Source organism: Triticum urartu, chromosome 7, assembly GCF_003073215.2.
Source record: "Triticum urartu cultivar G1812 chromosome 7, Tu2.1, whole genome shotgun sequence".
Lineage (NCBI taxonomy): Eukaryota > Viridiplantae > Streptophyta > Magnoliopsida > Poales > Poaceae > Triticum > Triticum urartu.
In genome coordinates this window covers 424281844-424300191 of record NC_053028.1, presented here as the reverse complement: position 1 = coordinate 424300191, position 18348 = coordinate 424281844, and positions in this window count along the sequence as shown.

The window sequence follows — 18348 nt, the reverse complement described above, 5'->3', positions numbered from 1 at the left end:
GTAGCGCCGAGGGCTTGAAGCTCATTTGTGATGTCAGTGAGCCGATCAAAGGTGTGCTGGACATTCTCATTGTCATTTCGCTTGAAGTGGATGAAGAGATTGCGAAGGACACTGATTCTTTGATCTCTCTGGGTTGATATGCCTTCATTAACTTTGGAGAGCCAGTCCCAGACTAGTTTGGATGTCTTCAAGGCACTCACACGGCCATACTGTCCTTTGGTCTGATGACCACAGATGATATTCTTGGCAGTAGAGTCCAGTTGAACGAACTTCTTGACATCATCAGCAGTGACACCTTCTCCAGCCTTGGGAACGCCGTTTTCGATGACATACCATAGGTCGACGTCAATGGCTTCAAGATGCATGCGCATCTTATTCTTCCAGTAGGGATATTTAGTTCCATCGAAGACGGGGCAAGCAGCGGAGACTTTGATTATCCCTGCAGTCGACATAGCTAAAACTCCAGGTGGTTAAACCGAATCACACAGAACAAGGGAGCACCTTGCTCTGATACCAATTGAAAGTGTGTTATATCGACTAGAGGGGGGGGTGAATAGGCGATTTTTATGAAAGTCTTCAAAACGTGAGGGTTATGAAGACAAACAGTGAAGATTATGCCTATTACTATGCAGCGGAAGTTAGATTACACTAGGCCAGCCATGGTCATGTATTCAATAGAGTGGAAGTGCAATGACAAACAGCTTCAGTGTAATAAGGATCAGGTAGGAAGAAGTTATGAAGCCAAACAGATCATACATTCATGTTGTGAAGACAAAAGATAAAGCAAGCATGCAATGGCTTCACAATGAATAACTGTAAGTAAAAGGAAGTGAAGATGAAACCAGTGACACGTTGAAGACAATGATTTGTTGGACCAGTTCCAGTTGCTGTGACAATTGTACGTCTGGTTGGAGCGGCTAGGTATTTAAACCAAAGGACACACAGTCCCGGACACCCAGTCAAGGACACTTAGTCCAAGACACCCAGTCCTCACCGTTTTCTCCTTGAGCTAAGGTCACACAGACCTCGCGCAATCACTCAGGTAAGTCTTCAAGGTAGACTCTCAAACCTTCACAGACTTCGTTCACTGGCAATCCACAATTTCTCTTGGATGCTCAGAACGCGACGCCTAACCGTCTGGAGGATGCACAGTCCTCAAGTGTAATAAGTCTTCAGATCACACAGACAAGAAGACTTAAGTGATGCCCAATTTACTCTGGCTCTGGGTGATTAGGGCTTTTCTCCTCACTAGGAATTTTCTTTCAAAGGCTTCGAGGTGGGTTGCTCTCAAACGACAAAAGCCGTGCACTGAAATCTGAGCAGCCAACCGTTTATGGTTGTGGGGGGTGGACTATTTATAGCCACTTGGCAACCCGACCTGATCTGTCCGAAATGACCCTGGGTCACTAAGGAACTGACACGTGTACCAATGATCGAATTTTGAACTCACACGGCAACTTTACTTGGGCTACAAGTAAAGCTGACTTGTCTGACTCTGGACAAGATTTTCTCTCAAAGTCTTCGCTCGAAAACATAGGATTTGAATTAGGCATCACTTCAGTCATTCTGACTGGTTCTCTTGGACCCCACTTAACAGTACGGTGATTCCTATGACACAACATAAATGAAATAAAACTACGAAGGTTCTAAGTCTTCGAGTTCCATAAGCTTCATAGGGAGTCTTCTCATGTCATTGTCTTCAATATGAATATCTTCATAAATCACCATTGTCTTCAATGTCTTCGTACATTTTTAGGGGTCATCTCTGGTAATAAAACCGAATCAATGAGGGACTTCTACCTGTGTTTTCCTGCAATTCTCACAAACACGTTAGTCCCTCAACTAGGTTTGCCGTCAATACTCCAAAACCAACTAGGGGTGGCACTAGATGCACTTACAGGAATAACCGGGGAAGTACTCTGCATAAGAAGAAAAAGAAATATGAAGCCACAAGCTGACTCATATGACAAGTCAGCCAGCGGAAGAAAGATAGGGACAACTCACCATCAAGCAAGTCCTCGATCTCGCCATAGCCGTCCGACAAGGCCTTCTCCATATCCGCCCCACTTCGAGCACTCAGTCTCGAATTCGACCTCAAGGGCCTCCTCCGTGTCCTTGAGCTTCTGCAGCTCCGCCTTGTGCTTGTCCGCCTGGTGAGCTAGCTGCTTGGCCAGGCGGTCTCGCTCTTGCTCCGCCTTGAGGCGCTCCTCCTCTTTGGCATGCAGCGCAGTTTGAGCTTCGCCCATTTGCTGCCGCAAGGTGGCATTGGCTCCTGCAGAAGATAAGAGAGAGGAGAGGTCAGTAAATCAACAAGAAAAGGTAGTTGCCGGAAGATTCGACCCAACTGCTCAGCAGTCGGCCCAAATCTCGGGGGCTACACCCCACGGGTGCGCTGGCGCGCCCCCGCGAAAATAAAGAGAGGAGTGCTTACTTTGGCTCTCGGTCAGCTCGGCGGTCTGCTTGGCCAGCTCCTGGACTTGGGTGTTGAAGGCGACCACACGAATCTTGGGGTAATCCTACAATAGAATCAACAAAGAAAAAGAGAAGGTCAGCACTTGGAGCCTACATTTAAGTTCCGGACCGCTTGCTCAGCAGCCAGCCCGGAACTCAAGGGCTACACCCAGTGGGTGTGCTGGCGCGCCCCCACAAAAGATTGCAAATATTGAAATTAAAAAGCATAAGGACCATACCCGGACGACAGCTCGCGACGCCAAGAACTTATTCATGTAGTCCTGGAGGGCGTCGCCCTGGGCCTAAAGCAGGGAGCGGACTTCCTGTGCAGCCTTGTTCAGGACACATGTCCCACCTCTAGGCGTCCACTCCCGCGGGAAGGTGCTAGTGGCCTCTGCTTCCAAGGCCGACGAGCTCGAGGCTCCGACTTCCTGAGGCCGCGGCGCTGAAGTCGCCCTTGTCACACGCCGACACGTCGGAGTGCGGACGACGGGAGTCGCCCCCACCACCAGCTCGCCGCCGACTCGAGCCGCCGCCGACTCATCAGGACGACTACCCGGAGCCTCGGCAGCCGGCGTCTGATCGATCACCTCCATCTCCGGGATGACGGCATCACCTCCCTCCCTCTCCATGACCGGCTGGTCATTGCCAGCCGCTCCAGACAGTGTCAGGACCTCTAGCTCCGGCGGCATGGAGCTCAGTGGGACGACCAGCTATGGAGCCTAGCCACCCGTGGCTCCCCCTGCTTGCGCCTTGGCGGCCGCGTCCGCCTCCTCCTCCCGGACCTTGGCCGCGGCATCAGCCTGGGCCTTGGCTGCTACGTCCGCCACCTCCTGCGCCGCCTTGGCGGCGTCCGCCTTCACCTGCTTCGCCCTCTCCTTCTCCTCGCGTGCTTCCTGGGCATTCTTCTCCATCGCCTCCCGGAGGTCGGCGAGTGGGTCGATGCGGCAGGTGTTGGAAGAGCCCTCCATCCCCCCAACAATGGAGGCAGAAGCCGATCGCTCAATGGAGAGCGGGGCTCTGTCCACACATGACGAGGCAAACTCAGAAAGGTTTGCGAGAAAAAACACAGAAAGAACAAAGGAAGACACAAGGAAAGTTGTACCCTTACGCGGACACTGTTGGCAGCTGCTTCAGGGCCCTCTGATACCGGGCTGCCCTCGGGGCGGCCTCCTCCCACCTGGTCGCTGCGACAGAGCCCTTGGACTTCTTTGACTGGCCACCTTGCAGCTGCGCGCCGGCTCGACGCTTCGGTGCGCCGCCTGGTGCGGGCGGTGCGGCTGAGGAGCTCGCCCCCGCCTTGTTGGCAACCGGCGGGCGGTGTGGCACGTGCTCCTCATCGTCGTCGTCTGGCTAGTCCTCGAGACTACCGCCGCCTCCTCCGGAGCCGCCAGCTCCATCGGCACCACCCGTGGCATCATCTGCCTCCATGGCGGCCGCCCTAGATCGGGGTCATCCACATCGCTCACCGACCGGTCCGACAGGTACTCCCGACCCTGCGCTAGGACATCGGCAGCTGGCTGGGTCATGAGGAGCTGTAGCATGGCCGACTGGTCAGTCGGCAAAGAAGAACCCGACGGACGAAGGAAAGATCAAGAGTCAGAAAACTTACCGCAGGCGACGGGTGTGCGTGGGTATACGGCCGCTTGCCGAACCTCCACTCTGACTCTGGGAGTTTGAGGTTCGCGATCTCGTGCACCAGACGAACCACCTCCATGGCCGGCATCTCCTTGGTGCTCAGCCGGCATGGGTCTCGACGCCCGCTCATCTTGTTGATCAGATGAGGCCGGCCTTGAAGAGGGAGAACCCTGCACTCCATGAAGGCGGTCAGCAGATCGGAGGCCTTGAGGACCTCTGACTCCGACAACTCCTGGAGCCGAGCGACGGCGGTGGTGGAGGTGGCCGACAGATGCTTCGGCTTGAAGGTCCAGTTGGTGCGCGGCTCGACTGGCGGGCCGGCCTCATAGGCCGGCAGGTTGACGAAGTCCAGCGCCGGGTTAACGTTCTTCATGTAGAAGTATGACTTCTGCCAGAGCTTGATGGACTGGGTCAAGGCTATGTACGTGAAGCGGTTGCCGGCTCGTGGGCGCCGTACCGCGACGAAGGCACTGCACTAAGCCGTCTCGTCCTTGGTGGAGATGCCGAGTTTGGTGTAGAAGAATTCTCCCCACAGCCCGAGACTGGGGAGAACACCGAGGTAGCCCTCGCACAGCGTGACGAGGGCTGACAGCAGCACCATTGTTTTCGGTGTGAGGTGGTTCGGCTAGAGGTTGTAGAACTGAAGAAAGGATCGGAGGAAACTACTCGCCGGCAGGCCGAAGCCCCGGAGGAAATGCGAGCGAAAGATGACGCGCTCACCCTCCTCCCGCGCCGGCGAGATCTCCTTCGCCGATGCGACGCGCGTCCGGACATAGCCCTCGCCGGGCAACCGCCGCGTGTTGTGGAGGAATGTGATGTGGTCTTCAATGACATTGGAGCCATCCCAGTCGCCAGCTCACTCTTGCGCCGTGGGAGGTCAAGGCTGACGGAGCAACAGCGTGGCCGAGGGGCTGGAGTTGGTGACGATGGGCCACGGCAGCACTTCGGTGTATCGCGGGAGTGCGGTGGCAGCAGAAAGGGAGAGGAGGGCGCAGGAGCCAGAGCCGCCCCTCCTCCCCCTACTTATAGACCTGGTCTGCGAAGCCGAGGGGACGGGGCGTGTGGATCGTGGGATTTACTATGCCCACGACCCCACGACCCCGCATTAACCACGCCGTAACGGCATGGAGTAATCGTGCCTTGGAATCCCAACCGTTTGCCTCGGCCGCAGTGGATCCGTGCGCGTGCCGAGGCTCGGTAGTGGTGGGACCCGGCCTGCTGCGATGTCCCATCACGCACGTGGGTTGGCAGGCGGCCTGGCCGGCTAGCGACACGTGGCTTGCAGCTGGCAGGCGGCAAGGCTGGCGCTAGGGCGGCACGCCACCCATCTCCTGCCAAGACATTTCAAAAACCACTAGGCGGCCCTCCTGGTTGTGTCCGGCTCCTAACAGTCGGCGTTCTGGAAGATGGACGAAGCAAGATCAATGAAGCACTCGGAGTGGGAAGCTGCTGAGGCTCCTCACCTCTTTCAGCTGCGGCGCCCCACCAGCTTCGGGGACTACTGTAGGAGTAATTAGCCACGGGTAGCCTCATCAGCTCCCCATGGCGTTTCAAGACATTGGGGCTGGCTACGCCCCTCAAGAATCAAAGACCGAAGCTCCGCCTTCTCGCAGCCGACTGGTCCAAGTGGCCGGCTGCCAGAAGACGGCAAGGCCAAGAGGGCGGCCTCAAAGTGGGCCGACTCCTAGCGGGCGGCCTCTAGAGAGGCTGACCCTTAGCAGGCGGCCCCAAGCGCCCTCAGAGTTTGCACCACATTATGACGATGAGATGGGGCGTGGCTACAGTGCTGTCAGCCACCCCCGAATCCAGGGCCAAGCGTGGCCACAGTGTATCGTACGGGGCGGACGTCCCCCACCCGGCGCGTGTAACACCCACAATGCGGCTATATCTCCCACGTGTCAAGGCACGACTTAGAGGCATAACCGCATGGTGGTTTAGTCGCAAGTGGGGTAATCTTCACACAATCCCATGTACTGAATAAGAAAGGGATAAAGAGTTGGCTTACAATTGCCACTTCACACAATTACAAGTTAAACATACATCACCCAGAGTACAACCAAAGGTCCGACTACGGAACCAAAATAAAGGAAGACAACCCCAGTTGCTAGATCCCCGATTGTCCCAACTGGGCTCAACTACTGATCAACCAGAAAAGACACAAAACAACGATCAAGATCTTCATCGAGCTCCCACTTGAGCTCGGTTGCGTCACCTGCACTGGTATCATCGACACCTGCAACTGTTTGGAAGCATCTGTGAGTCACGAGGACTCAACAATCTCACACCCGTGAAATCAAGACTATTTAAGCTTATGTGTAGGATATGGTAATGAGGTGGAGCTGCAGCGAGCGCTAAGCAATATATGGTCGCTAACATACGCAAATAAGAGCGTGAAGAGAAGCAATGCAACGGTCGTGAAGCTAGAAGTAATCAAGAAGTGATCCTAAAACTACTTACGTTCAAGCATAACACAAGACCGTGTTCAGTTCCCGGACTCCGCCGAAAAGAGACCATCACGGATACACACGCGGTTGATGCATTTTAGTTAAGTCAAGTGTCAAGTTCTCTACAACCGGATATTAACAAATTCCCATCTGCCACACAACCGTGGGCACGACTCTTGAAAGTTTATACCCTGCAGGGGTGTCCCAACTAAGCCCATCACAAGATCTCACGGTCAACGAAGGATATTCCTTCTCCTGGGAAGACCCGATCAGTCTCGGAATCCCGGTTACAAGACATTTCGACAATGGTAAAACGAGACCAGCAAAGCCACCCGATGTGCCGACAAATCCCGATAGGAGTCGCACGTATCTCGTTCTCAGGGCACACCAGATGGGCCAGACGTCGGGTTGGCATAGACCCTGGTTTCCCAGGGGGTGCCGGACATCGCCTAGTTTGGACCAACACTCAGAGGAGCATTGGCCTGGGGGTTTATAATAAAGATGACCCTTGAGTCTGCAAAACCCAAGGGAAAAAAGGCTTAGGTGGCAAATGTTAAAACCAAGGTTGGGCCTTGCTGGAGGAGTTTTATTCAAAGCGAATTTTCAAGGGGTTCCCGTAACACCCAACCGCGGAAGGAATGCAAAATCAAGGAACATGACACTGGTATGACAGAAACTAGGGCGGCATGAGTGGAACAAAACACCAGGCATAAGGCCGAGCCTTCCACCCTTTACCAAGTATATAGATGCATTAATTAAATAAGAGATATTGTGATATCCCAACATATCCATGTTTCAACATGGGACATACTTCAACTTCACCTGCAACTAGCAACGCTATAAGAGGGGCTGAGCAAAAGCAGTAACATAGCCAAAGAACGGTTTGCTAGGAAGATGGGTTAGAGGCTTGACATGGCAACATGGGAGGCATGTTAGAGCAAGTGGTAGGTAACGCGACCTAGCGATAGAACAAAAAACTAGCAAGCAAAGATAGAAGTTATTTCGAGGGTATGGTCATCTTGCCTGAAATCCCACAAGGAAGAAGAACGAGTCCATGAAGAGGACAAACGGACGTAGCCGAACGCATCCTCACAACTCCAGAACGGAATCGACGCTAACGAGAGAAGCAACCCGGAAAGAAGCAAGCAACATAGTAAACAACCATCACATAAACATGTCATGATGCACAACCAAGTATGCTGCATGTCCGGTTTAAAGAAGCATGGCATGGAAAAGTGCACAAACAACACTACAAGTTAAGTGGAGCTCAATATGCAACGAGTTGCATATTGACGAAACACCACATTTGATTATTTAGTTCACTCCCGTTTATTTACTCAACAGTATTAAAAGTTGTTAAACATGGCAAGAGGTGAAGCATAAGTAAACTAAACATTTAGGCAAGTTTGAATGAGGCCGGAAACATCAAACAACGATTCCGATAAATCCTCATGTGCATTAGCAATTTAATGCAACAATAATTTTAAACATTTTAAATGTTATTATCATGATGCGGATGACATGTGCAAGTTATGCAATTTTATGAAAATGTTGACATGATCATAGTTTGAAGCATTTGTCATCGCGGCGGAAATGAAAATGGTGCCACGGCAACGATAACGGAAATGGTGCCACGGCAACATTCCGGCTCCGATAACTCGATTGAGATGCCGGTGCAAAAGAAAAAGCGTCGGGAGCGTGTCATGCAAGGATGGTGGGGTGATCCCGGATACCGGATTCCCACGGGTCGACGATGGTGCCAAGCGAGGGAAACAACTAACGTTCACGGGAGGATACAACATCCAAACATGCATCTCATACAACACATGCATTCGTTCATGGGCGTTCGTCTCGGGGTTATACCTTCGAAGCATGCAAACGGGACGGTTCTCGTTCGGTGCAAAGTAGAGGAAGTAGACGTTCTCGGGACGTTTGTAGTGGAAGTAGTCATTCTTGCTTCGTAGTTGTACACACTCCGTAGGTGTTCCAGGTCACAACGAGGAACTTGACGTCCACGGCGTCTTCGAGGGTCGGCTGTAGTGGTACTCGGTCGTTCCGAAGAGGTACTTGGGGTCTTCGAACTTGCCGATCTTGTCAACTCGAAGGGGTACTTGGCATTTCCGCTACCCGGTTCGTCAGCGACGGTAGTTGCACTATGCAACGGGCGTCAAGGTACTTGTTGTTCTTAGTGATTCCGAAGACGACGGTAGATGAACATGACGCGTTGTCGTGGTACTTGGAAAAAATCTCAAAGAAGATGCCTAACGGTCCCGGTTACAGTCTTGGCGCCTCTCTTGCTGACCCGAAACAAAGCGAGACCAAAAGGGCCACTAGCCAGAAGCAGACAAGGCACGGCGGCGCGCGAGCAACGATGGAAACGGGCACGAGGCTCATGGTGAAAACGTCAACGAACAGAGGCGCAACGACGTACATAGCGAGCGGCACAACATGACATTGAGCAGACGAGGTGAGGGGATTCGCTGGGGAGGGTGGCAGTGGCATGCAGCAGCAGAAGAGGCGCACGAGGAAGGAGGCCAAGGCACGGGTGAGGGGACGGCCACGGCGGCGCTGGTCACCGGCAGGGGCGGCTGGAGGGTCAAGGGGCTCCTGTCCATGGCGGGCAAAGGAGCTCCAGTAGGTCCGAGGCGGCGGCATGGGAGGACCCCGGCGAAGTGCAGCCTGATCCGCAGCGGCGACGGGCTCCAGAGGCTTGCTGGTGGTGTGGAGGCAATGAGGGGCTCCAGGAAGGAGATGGCGGCGGGCGGAGGCACGGGGTCGCGCTGGCATGTGGAGGAGCTTCGCTCGGCGAGGTCGAGGTCCAGTGGCGAGGGAGCCCTGGCCTGGACGGCATCAGGAGGCGCGAGGGGATCGGGGGAGAGAAGTGGATCGGGAGAGGGGTTGGCGTTGTCCTCTCCCTGCGTGACGGCGCTCGGGAGAGAGATGGGGATCGGGAGGTGGAGCGATGGGTGCGGGCTAGGGTTAGGATTCAGAGGGGGGTCGGCTCGGCCTTTTCCTTGGGCCGCTTTGGTGGTGGGCTGGCTGAGCCTAAAGGGCCGGCCTAGTCGGTCAGGCCTGAGAGGCCGGGTGGGCTGGCTCCTCTCTTCTTCTCTCTCTCTTCTTCTTCTTCTAAAAACAGAAGAAAAGAGAAGAAAAAAACAAAGAAAAAGGAGAAGAGATAGGACAAGAATTTTGCGCAAGCGGGTAATTTTCCTGGAGTCATAAAAATGAGCTTGATCCCAGAAAAATAGAAGTGGGCATGCACATGAAGTTGAATTCGAACTCATTTGAATTTCATTCAAATGGTTTGAACTAGGATGAAGTTTTAGGACTGTCCAAAAATGTTCGGATTTTTGGAGGATCCTCGGTAAATGGGAAGAGAATTCTGGGCAAGGTTTTGAAGTCAAGCTTGAACTAGAAAAGACATGGGGAATATTTGCAAGTGTGTTTATGGGTGATTCCGAAAAATGGAATATTTTATAATATCTCCCTAAATATCGGGAGGGTATGTTTTAAAGAGAAACCACCATGTGAGTTCCCTCAATTTAAATGGATCAGAAATCCATGCAATTTATTTAAGTGAGTTTTAGTTAGCTTTGAGAAAATGATGGCATGATGACATTATGCAATGCAAAATATGCAAATAGGAATGCAACAAGCAAAACAAATCACATGACGAAACTCAGAAAACATGGAAAACATCTGAAGTGTCAGTCTTGGGCGTCACAACACTCCACGACTACAAGAGGATCTCGTCCCGAGATCTAGGATGGCACCGGAGAGAAACGAAAGAGGAAGAGAAGAGGTAAAACTAAGTTGCTTCTTTGACCAACGAGTGAAACCAATGAGCCTTGAAGGTTAAACAATTGGAAAGAAGAATACAACGGAGATGAACGAAGTTGAAGACACTCCGTTAGCAAAGAGGAACAAGGAACATTACTAGAACCTTGTAGGTTGAAAGACATAAGAAAAGGTTTGCAATGGACAAGAAGTACATGCAAGCACTCCTGTTGGGGATATAACTATCAGCTAAGACCTGCCCAGGAGGGGCCGGGTCAGCCCCAATGCCGGGTTACAAAGGGAGCCCAGTAAACATTAAGATGATAGTTTTTCAAATCTTAATGAAAGCCTAAAAGGCCTAGAGGCGGCTTAAGGCCCAATATTGTAAACCGCCGTATGTAAGGAAAGACTTGTAAAGAAAGGCATGTAAATGAAGTCACCGAGCCGGACACGATTTATGAGTCGGTCGGGACTCTGTAGGCCACCAGGCGTCAACCCGTGTATACAAGGGGAAGACCCGGTGGCAGCTTAGGGCAAGAAACAAGAGATCGATAACCAAGCCGGCGAGTTAGCCTCTTGGTGATCGAAACCCCAGCAATACCAAACACAACTAGATGTAGGCTTTTACCTTCATCGTAAGGGGCCGAACTAGTATAAAACCTCTCGTGTCCTTTGTCCCGATTAATCCCTTTAAGCTTCCTAGTTGCGATGGCCCTACGACTAAGTCCTTCCACTAGGACATCTGCCGTGACAATTCCACGATAGTTGGCGCCCATCGTGGGGCCAGCGCATGGTGGATTTGAGTTCTTGAAGGGAAACTTCGAAGGGCTCAAGGGATACGCTGTGGGCCGAATGACGAAGAGTCATCACGGCAAGCTCTACATCGACGACGAAGGCTGGGGCCCCGAGGCCAGCTCAATTGAGTACGGGTACTAGGTCCCCTTCGGCAGAATTCATGTCTTCATCGGCCGGATCGGCGAGTCAGGCCCTGAGCTGGACGTCCACACCAACCTCGTTGAGACGGCTCAGTGCGCGAGGACCACCCGTGTTCAATCTGTTGTGAAGCATGCTTTCTTAGGCTGCGTCCACGGCGGTGAATACTCTGGAGGATCGGTGGAAGGCACTGAGACGGCCATCTTTTCTGACGCTACATCATCACCAGGTGAGACGGACTCTTTGTATCAGCTGCAGGATGGCATGCTCGGGGGCTGTTCTGATGGCAGCAGTATTCCGGACCCCCTTGAGCCGCCGAATTGGGCCGGAGTCTTCATGGCAGGGACACAACCCTGGAAGAACTCCACAACAGTAGCAACAACAACTACTGGGTCGGCCACAGACGGGTCAGGAGACCCTGCGCGCGCCCCCGTCTTAGATTCTAATGGACCTCACGGATAAACTGACGACTCTGTTAACCGTCGTGGTAGAACCGGCGGATGGATCCCAGCATGACGCAGAGGTGGTGCGCGTGCGGGAAGAGGTGGTACAAGCTAAAGAAATTTTAGCAGTAGAGGAGGTTAGGATGACAGCAAAGCGGCCGACTTTAGACGTTCGTGCGCAACAGTTTCAAGCGGAGACTTTCCGGCTCTCGGTGGATCTGAACGCGTCAAACGAGTTCATGAGAAGAAGGCATCAAAAAACTGAGTCACGTCTACCTCTAACGCTCGATCCTAGGAACCTTTTTCATACACCCGGGGCTGGAGCAAGCAACCCACCGAAGGCAAATCGGATCACGATGCCTGGGGCACCGGTTCAACCGCGTGCCATGGAGCCACCTCGCGTACATACCGCTCCGCCTCATTATGTGCCAACTCCGCCGGGTCACTTCTCCAATCCCTTGGAAAACCTCATTGCAGCATCGGCCCGTTTGGCGGCTCTCCCAATGGAGGGCGACTCTCCGGCGGCGATCGAAACACGCAGAGTGAGAGAACTTCTTCAAACGGGTTTAGCGCAGCATGATGCATACTCTTATAGTCGAGATAGGATCCATTCAACCCCTCGCCCAAGCCAGAGCCCAAGCTACAGTAGGCATATGGATTCAGCTGACATGTCAAGCAATGTTCAACGCCGCAACCGGCCGCACAGGCATGAGTCGGGACAGACAGGAGCCCTTAATTTGGCGGATCAGGAAAGGATCCGACAAGAGGCTGAGCGAGCAGTTCAATTGGCAGCAGAGCAGGCGGCTCACCAGACTTTTCCGATTTATCCAGCAACCTCGGTTGAGGCAGGAGTGGCCACGAGAACTGGAGGTGTCCCTTGCCTGGTGCCTGCCATAAGTAATGAGCGTTTGCCAAAGGAATTCAAGGGGCCTCGTAAGGTGCCTAATTACATGGCCGACTTGCAGCCTGGGCCTGGATTGAGACTTATGAGATGGCTATGGAGTTGTTGGAGGTCAGCGACGCGGCAATGGCCAAGTATTTCACTATGATGTTGGATGGAACAACTCGTACTTGGTTGAAGGGGTTGCCACCCAATTCTATTGGCTCATGGGCGGAGTTGAAGGCCCGGTTCATTTAGAACTTCAAAGACACATGTAAACAACCCATGTCGATTGTAGACCTGACTAATTGTAAGCAAGAGGACGGTGAATCTACAACCCATTGGGTGCGCCGGGTCAAGGAGATAATACATTCGTCTGATAAGATGGATGCCGGCTCAGCAGTCTTGATGTTGGAGAAAAATTGCCGTTTTGAACCTATGAAGCAGAAGTTGGGGCGGCTCAAGCGTGACTGCAATGACATGGGCCAATTGATGGCGGCTCTCATCAAGTATGCTGATTCTGATAGTACCAAGGCCCCGATGTCTGACGAAGAAAAGACAGCGAAGGGAAAGAAGAACGGCAACGGCAAGGGTCACCAGCATAACCCGGCAAATCAAGGAGGTAATAAACGTAAGGCTGATGAATTTGTCGCTAACACCAATGTGCAGGGCGGCAATCAACGGCGCAAGGGCAGGCAACCCCCTCGGTCGGGCGGGTCAGGTCCTACCCTTGAGGAACTATTGAATGAACCTTGTCCAAGACACGACACCCGGGAGAAGCCAGCCACCCACCTGTGGAAGGATTGTACAATCATGAAGGCGTTTAAAAATTCAAATGCATTTGATGGAGGTCACGGCCCAGGCGGCGGTTTAGGTGGGGGCGGTTTTCATGGCCCGGGCGCCGGATCAGGTGGAGGAGGATTCCACGGTCAAGGCCATCCTGGTAACCAAGGAGGATATAATCCACAACCCGGCCAAAGTAATCAGCAGCAATAGTTCGGATATCAGAGCAATCCAAAACAGCTGAATAGTGGGCAATACCATGTGTTCACCACTAGTTTATGTAAGAGGGACCAGAAGCTTCACAAGAGGGCCGTCAATGCCGTTGAGCCGGCGATTCCAAGTTACTTATGTTGGTCAGAGCAGCCTATTGTGTGGAGCAGAGAGGATCACCCACCCCGGGTTGATAATCCGGGTCACTTGGCCTTGGTAGTGGCGCCTTAGGTTGGTGGATATAAATTCACTAAGGTACTCATGGATGGAGGCAACAGCATCAACATCCTCTACTATGAGACGTTCCGTCGGATGGGGTTGACTGATAAGAGTCTTAAGCAATCCAACAATGTTTTTCACGGTGTGGTACCTGGCAAGTCGGCATACCTAGTTGGTAAGATTGAACTGGAAGTAGCCTTTGGGGATGAGTATGACTCCAGAGCAGAAAAATTAACCTTTGAGGTGGTTAAGATCAAAAGCCCATATGATGCTCTGTTTGGATAGCTATGCCAAGTTCATGGCTCAGTCGTGTTATGTGTATTTGTAGCTCAAGATGCCGGGTTATAAGGGCACCATTACAGTACATGGAAGCCAGAAAATAGCCTTGGAATGTGAAGAAGGTGATGCTGCCTAGGCAGAGTCTGTTTGTGCAACAGAGGAGTTAAAGTTTTATAAGGATCATGTTGACCCGGCAGACATGACATCTTTAATGAAACCAACAACGGAGCATGAGCTGGTGTTGAAGTTCAAATCAGCTGATGACACCAAGATGGTTGACTTTGTGCCTGGCGACTCATCCAAGCAGTTCATCATTAGTGCAAACTTGGATCCAAAATAGGAAAGCGCGCTCATCGAGTTCATCCGTGAGAACCGGGACATCTTTGCATGGAAACCTTCTGACATGTCGGGTGTCCCGAGGGAACTCGCTGACCACACTCTCAATATTGATCCAAAGTTTAAACCTGTTAGACAGTTTCTCCGACGTTTCTATGAAGAAAGGCGTAAGGCCATTGGAGAGGAGGTGGCCCGGCTCTTGGCGGCCGGGTTCATTGTGGAAGTCTTTCACCCAGAGTGGTTAGCCAACCCGGTGCTTGTACTAAAAAAGAACGGCACCTGGCGTATGTGTGTGGATTACACCGATTTATACAAGGCTTGTCCGGCTGACCCTTTTGCCCTCCCCCGTATTGATCAGATCATCGATGCTACGGCGGGTTGCGCACGTTTGAGTTTCTTGGATGCTTATTCAGGCTATCATCAAATCAAGATGGCAGTCAAAGATCAGGAGAAGACAACTTTTATCACTCCGTTTGGAGCTTTCTGCTATGTGTCTATGCCTTTTGGGCTTAAGAGTGCCCAGGCGACTTAACAACGGTGTGTGCAGAATTGTCTTCACAATCAGATTGGGCGTAATGTTCATGCTTATGTGGATGATATAGTGGTAAAATCCAGGAAGGAGGAAACTTTGGTCACAGATCTGAAAGAGACCTTCGATAACCTCCGGGTCTACAAAATGATGCTTAACCCGGCTAAGTGTGTTTTTGGAGTCCCAGCCGGCAAGCTTTTGGGTTTTTTGTTGTCCAACCGAGGTATTGAAGCTATCCTGGAGAAGATTAAGGCAATCACATCCCTGGCCAAACCAACATGCATCAATGACGTTCAACGACTGGCGGGTCGTGTTGCTGCTTTGAGCCGGTTCATAAGCCGGTTAGGGGAGAAGGCGATGCCTTTGTATCAAATGATGAAGAAAACGGATGATTTTGTTTGGAGCGATGCTGCAAAATCTGCTTTTGAGGATCTGAAGACACAGCTTGCTGAGCCGCCGGTCCTTGCTGCTCCAGTTGAGAAAGAGCCGCTGTTGTTATACGTAGCCACCAACTCACGAGCTGTTAGTGTGACAATTGTAGTGGAGCGCAAGGAGGTTGGCAAGGAACATCCGGTTCAACGGCCGGTTTACTACGTCAGTGAGGTGTTAATTGAATCCAAACAATGATGTCCACATTGGCAGAAGCTCGTGTATGGGGTGTTCATGGCGAGCCGGAAGCTTAAACATTATTTTCAGGGTCACCCAATCACTGTGGTTAGATCTGCTCCTTTGGGAGACATCATTCAAAACAGAGAAGCCACTGGACGAGTCGCCGAGTGGGCCATTGAGCTTGGGTCTCATGGGTTGAAGTATGTACCACATACTGCGATCAAGTCTCAAGCACTGGTTGATTTTATTAATGACTGGATAGAGATGCAGATGCCAGAAGAGAAACCAGACAACACATATTGGACTATTCACTTTGATGGGTCCAGACAACTGGAAGGCTCGGGGGCTGGAGTTGTTTTAACCTCCCCTCGAGGTGACAAATTTTGCTATGTGTTGCGACTGATGTTTCCTTGCACTAACAACGCAGCGGAATATGAAGCCTTGCTCCATGGTCTTCGAATGGCCAAAGAGATGAGCCTGAGCCGTGTCCGGTGTCTTGGTGACTCAGATTTAGTGGCTCAATAGGTATCGGGCAAGTGGGATTCCAAAGATCCTCTCATGGAGGCTTATCGCCGTGAAGTTGATGCTGTTGCAGGGCATTTTAAAGGTTATCAGGTGGAGCACATTGACCGTAGGATGAACGAAGCGGCGGATGCTTTAATCAGGTTGGGATCTCAGCGTAAGCCGGTGCCACCTAACACCTTTTTGGATGTTTTGCATAACCCGTCTGTTAAGTTACCCACAGAAGAAGATCTAGCCGTTCCTGACCCGGAGGCACAGTTGGTGGCGGCTCTTCATGTCATCCTAGATTGGACAGTGCCGTTCTTGGCTTACATGACCCGGGGAGAGTTGCCAGCGGATGAGACCCTGGCTCGACAGATAACCCGACGGTCTAAGTCAATGACAATTTCTGATGGAGAACTATACCATCGCAGCATCTCTGGAGCGTTTCAACGGTGTGTTTCCCCTGAAGAAGGCCAAGAAATACTTCGTGAGATCCATGAAGGCGATTGTGGTCATCACGCCGGGTCGAAATCTCTGGTGGCCAAGGATTTTCGTCACGGTTTTTACTGGTTGACGGCTCACGCTGATGTAGAGGATCTGGTTAGTAGATGTGATGGATGTCAAAAATTCGCACGACGAGCACATGTGCCGGCTCAAGAGCTCCGGATGATTCCAATCACTTGGCCGTTTGCGGTTTGGGGGCTTGACATGGTTGGGCCTTTCAAAAGGTCTAAGGATAAAAATACACATCTTTAATGGAAGTTGATAAATTCACAAAGTGGGTTGAGGCAGAGCCGGTGAGTAAGTGTGATGCGGCCACGGCGGTTCAGTTCATGAAAAAGGTGATCTTCCGTTTTGGTTTTCCACACAGTAAGCCGGCATAGTAAGCCGCCATGACCACAGGCATTTGAGAAATACCGTCAGCAGAAATTGGTTAAGTATGGAGACAAACAGGTTTCTTAACTTATGGATATTGATATGGATCAAATGGATGTTCAAAATGGAAAAAATTCCTAGACCTAAAAATACAGCCCAGATGAGTTCATCAGCTCTAAAAGATATCTATGCAAAGGAAAGGGATCTACTAACATCTAAAATGGATGAAAAACAACTACCGTATGAACATATGTTCTCTTTGGATCAAGAAGAAGCCGTAGTAGAAGAACTACAAGGAAACCGTGATGAACTGCGAAGAACACGCAGAAACCCTAATGCGGATCTGAGGAGCAGGAAGGTGAGCACTTACAACAGCGGATCTTCTGCGGAGGTCGCCGCCGTTCTTTGGACCGATTCGGGTTGATGCAGCGGCCAAGGTCGATGGAGACGGAGGTGAAGCACGATGGCGGCGAAGCTCGAGCAGCAGGAGGGTTGGGAGAGGAAGAAGACAGAGAGAGAGAGAAGAATGAGGAAGACCGGGGCGTGCCTATTTATAAGGGAAAAGGTGAACAGACGCGTGCAAAATTCGAGGAAGAGACGAATAATGGTTATCTAACTAGATGGACGCCTCGATTCTTGGAAGGCATTAAAGATGAAGATCCGTTGGGAGATAACGCCATCAAAGTTTTTCATATTTTCCAAAGATGATGTCATGGCGGGTTACAAAAACCTCTGCGAGGATATGAGGATGGATTGCGTCTAAGTATTGAAGATTGACAAAGAACAAAGTTCGAAGTCAACCTGGGGCCTAATGTTGGGGATATAACTATCAGTTAAGACCCGCCCAGGAGGGGCCGGGTCAGCCCCAATGGCGGGTTACAAAGGGAGCCCAGTAAACATTAAGATGATAGTTTATCAAATCTTAATGAAAGCCTAAAAGGCCTAGAGGCGGCTTAAGGCCCAATATCGTAAACCACCGTATGTAAGGAAAGACTTGTAAAGAAAGGCATGTAAAAGAAGTCACCGAGCCGGACACGATTTATGAGCCGGCCGGGACTCTGTAGGCCACCAGGCGTCAACCCGTGTATATAAGGGGACGACCTGGTGGCGGCTTAGGGCAAGAAACAAGAGATCGATAACCAAGCCGGCAAGTTAGCCTCTTGGTGATTGAAACCCCAGCAATACCAAACACAACTAGACGTAGGCTTTACCTTCATCGTAAGGGGCCGAACTAGTATAAAACCTCTTGTGTCCTTTGTCCCGATTAACCCCTTTAAGCTTCCTAGTTGCGATGGCCCTATGACTAAGTCCTTCCACTAGGACATCTGCCGTGACAATTCCACGACAACTCCGGTAGAAACGATATGTACAAGGAACGATAAAGATCAATTACGACAACACTCCGGTTGGAAATGGAAGGTAAAGAATATGAGCTTG